This window comes from Hordeum vulgare, chromosome 6H (genome assembly GCF_904849725.1).
Source record: "Hordeum vulgare subsp. vulgare chromosome 6H, MorexV3_pseudomolecules_assembly, whole genome shotgun sequence".
NCBI classification, from domain to species: Eukaryota; Viridiplantae; Streptophyta; class Magnoliopsida; order Poales; family Poaceae; genus Hordeum; species Hordeum vulgare.
This window is the reverse complement of record NC_058523.1, coordinates 153,508,632-153,512,798: the sequence shown is the minus strand read 5'-3', so window position 1 is coordinate 153,512,798 and position 4,167 is coordinate 153,508,632.

Genomic DNA, 4,167 nt, shown 5'->3' with positions numbered 1-4,167 from the left:
GCTGGTAGAGGCTGAGGCAACCAGTAAGAGTTTGCAGGTGGAGGTGGAGAAATTGCAGAATGAGCGAAAGAAGTGGATGAACCAGCTAAGGGATATGAGAAAGAGGGTGAATGCTCAAGAGAAGTACGTAAAAGACTTTGCCACCAAGATGATGGAGTTACTCACTGGTAAGTTTATCGTCGAATGAATAATGCTATTGATTGTGTTGTGTTTCGTTGATGATCTTAAAACTTCTCTCCCACAGAGTTCTGTCAAGACTTGGAGAAGGAAACTAAGGAGGTTGAGCCTTTGCTTGATCCAGTCAACACTCCACTCGGTGACGGCCCAGCTTTGAATCTTTTTCGTATGAGTTCCCGACTGACGAAGGTGGAGAAGTATGTCACGCGAATGAGGGCTGCTATGAGCAAGATTGACAAGGAGCTATGGCCAGAGGATGAACTCCAGCATGACCTGGAGGCTATGATGACTCGAATGGAGCAGATTCCTCAGCGAGTTCAAGCGTGGAAGAAGTATGCTCCTCGCTGTGGGGCGGACGTAGCTTTGTCACTCGTCACGCTCCATTGCAAGGAGACTCGGGAGGAGAAGCTGAAGGCGTTGCAGGTTGCGAACACGAAGAAGCTTCGTTTTGAAGACTTCATGGAGACCTTCATTGATGTCGCAACTCGCATCGCCGACGTCATCAACCTCGATACCTTTGTGGAGCCAGCCAGTCCAGGTGAGCCGTGAGGAAGTAGATCACTCGTGAGAAAAACAGTTATTTGCCTCGGTATGCCGAGTGGTTCTTGTAAATGCTTAAAACTTCGTTCGGGTAATAACCCGAGTACTTTTGTCCTACGCGGATAACCTTGATCTGCGTCAGGTATTATTTATTTGCTCACTTTGACTGAATTTGATTTTATCTTTGTCGAATTAACTTTTTCTTTTCGGGGATGCTCTTGGCATACGCCAAGTCTTCCCACCTAAGCGAAGCTTGATTCACGATTGGGCAGGGATTTGGGCGGGATTTCGTTACTTACGCGAATCTGGTTCGCGGCTAAGCCTCCGAGTGAGAGGGTGGTCCTTCACTCGAAGGAATGTTTTAACTTAGGCGAATCTGATTCGCGGCTAAGCTCCCGAGTGAGAGGGTAGCTCTTCACTCGGAGGAATGTTTTAACTTAGGCGAATCTGGTCCGTTGCTAAGCCCCCGAGTGAGAGGTTAACTCTTCACTCGGAGACGTTTTTTAACTTAGGCGAATCTGGATCGCGGTTAAGGCCCCGAGTGAGAGGGTAGCTCTTCACTGGGAGAAGTTTTTAACTTAGGCGAATCTGGTTCACGGCTAAGCCCCCGAGTAAGAGGTTATCTCTTCACTCGGAGAAGTTTTTTAACTAAGGCGAATCTGGTTCGCTGCTAAGCCCCCGAGTGAAAGGTTAGCTCTTCACTCGGAGAAGTTTTTTAACTTAGGCGAATCTGGTTCACGGCTAAGCCCCCGAGTGAGAGGGTAGCTCTTCACTCGGAGAAGTTTTTTAACTTAGGCAAATCTGGTTCGTGACCAAGCCTCCGAGTGAGAGGTTATCTCTTCACTCGGAGAAGTTTTTCAACTTAGGCGGATCTGGTTCACGACTAAGCACCCGAGTGAGAGGTTAGCTCTTCACTCGGAGAAGTTTTTTTTAACTTAGGTGAATCTGGTTCGTGGCTAAGCCCCCGAGTGAGAGGGTAGCTCTTCACTCGGAGAAGTTTTTAACTTAGGCGAATTTGATTCGCGGCTAAGCTCCCGAGTGAGAGGGTAGCTCTTCACTCGGAGGAATGTTTTAACTTAGGCGAATCTGGTCCGTTGCTAAGCCCCCGAGTGAGAGGTTAGCTCTTCACTCGGAGACGTTTTTTAACTTAGGCGAATCTGGATCACGGTTAAGGCCCCGAGTGAGAGGGTAGCTCTTCACTCGGAGAAGTTTTTAACTAAGGCGAATCTGGTTCACGGCTAAGCCCCCGAGTGAGAGGTTATCTCTTCACCCGGAGAATTTTTTAACTGAGGCGAATCTGGTTCGCTGCTAAGCCCCCGAGTGAAAGGTTAGCTCTTCACTCGGAGAAGTTTTTTTTAACCTAGGCGAATCTGGTTCACGGCTGAGCCCCTGAGTGAGAGGGTAGCTCTTCACTCGGAGAATTTTTTTAACTTAGGCGAATCTGGTTCGCGACCAAGCCTCCGAGTGAGAGGTTATCTCTTCACTCGGAGAAGTTTTTCAACTTAGGCGGATCTGGTGTGCGGCTAAGCCCCCGAGTGAGAGGTTAGCTCTTCACTCGGAGAAGTTTTTTTAACTTAGGTGAATCTGGTTCGCGGCTAAGCCCCCGAGTGAGAGGGTAGCTCTTCACTCGGAGAAGTTTTTTAACTTAGGCAAATCTGGTTCGCGGCTAAGCCTCCGAGTCAGAGGTTAGCTCTTCACTCGGAGAAGTTTTTTAACTTAGGCGAATCTGGTTCGTAGCTAAGTCCCCGAGTGAGAGGTTAGCTCTTCACTCGGAGAAGTTTTTTAACTTAGGCAAATTTGGTTCGCGGCTAAGCCCCCAAGTGAGAAGGTAGCTCTTCTCTCGGAGAAGTTTTTTAACATAGGCGAATCTGGTTCACGGCTAAGCCTCCGAGTGACAGGTTAGCTCTTCACTCGAAGAAGTTTTTTAACTTAGGCAGATCTGGTTCGCGGCTAAGCCCCCGAGTGACAGGTTAGCTCTTCACTCGGAGATGTTTTTTTTAACTTAGGTGAATCTAGTTCGCGGCTAAGCCCCCAAGTGAGAGCGTAGCTCTTCACTCGGAGAAGTTTTTTGACTTAGGCGAATCTGGTTCACGACTAAGCCTTTGAGTGAGAGGTTAGCTCTTCACTCGGAGAAGTTTGTAACTTAGGCGAATCTGGTGCGCGGCTAAGCCCCCGAGTGAGAGGTTAGCTCTTCACTCGGAGAAGTTTTTTAACTTAGGCGAATCTGGTTCGCGGCTAAGCCCCCGAGTGAGAAGGTAGCTCTTCACTTGGAGAAGTTCGCTATACCGGAGTCGACAGATATATTATGGTAATCAAAACTTGTGGTAAGTAAATTGCTTTAGGGAATCTTGTTCGTTACATCACAACAGTCGTAAATCAGGCATAAAAGCGCTTGAGTAAGTCTCCGTTCCATGCTCGCGGCTAGTCGATCCTCTTCTCCAAATTGTATAGTGTGTATGCTCTCTTGTTCGGCACCTTGGAGACGATGAAGGGTCCTTCCCAGGCGGGGGCCAGCTTGTGTGGTCTCTACTGATGCACTCGGAGCACCAAATTGCCTGCTTGAAACGTCCGACTCCTGGCGTGCCAGGAATGGAACCGTCGCAAGTCTTGCTGGTAGATCGTTGACCGAATCAAAGCCATATCGTTCTCCTCATCCAATAGATCAACTCCATCCTGTCGGGCTTGTTCAGCTTCGGCTTCTGAGAAGAGCTCAACTCTGGTGGAATTGTGAAGCAAATGACTCGGAAGGACAGCTTCTGCACCGTACACAAGGAAGAATGAAGACCGCCCAGTCGACCTGTTCGGGGTCGTTTTGAGCCCCCAGAGCACAAAAGGTAACTCAGTGACCCAAGCACCTGCAGCGTGTCCAATCTCCCTCATGGGACGAGGTTTTAACCCCTGAAGTATGAGTCCATTCGTTCGTTCAGCCTAGCCATTTGTTTGGGGATGAGCAACAGATGCGTAATCCACTCGGGTTCCTTGGTTGAAGCAAAAACTCTTGAATTCGTTCGAGTCAAAGTTTGATCCATTGTCAGTGATGATGCTATGTGGGACTCCAAATCTGATAGTGATTTCTCTCATGAATTTGATTGTAGTGCGAGCATCTAGCTTTTTGATTGGCTTGGCTTCTATCCACTTAGTGAATTTGTCGACTCCAACTAGCAAATGAGTAAATCCTCCTTGTCCTGTACGAAAGGGTCCAACTATGTCCAAGCCCCACACGGCAAAAGGCCATATGGGGGGATTGCCTTCAGAGCAGATGATGGCTTATGCGATTTGTTGGAGTCAAATTGACATCCTTCACAACAGTCTACAAGCTATTTAGCCATTTCGCCGGGACGTGGACAGAAGAATCCATCTCAGAATGCCTTAGCAACAATGGCTTTGGAGGTTGCATGATGACCACAAGTTCCCAAATGAATTTCCTCCAAAATCAGTCGGCCTTCCTCA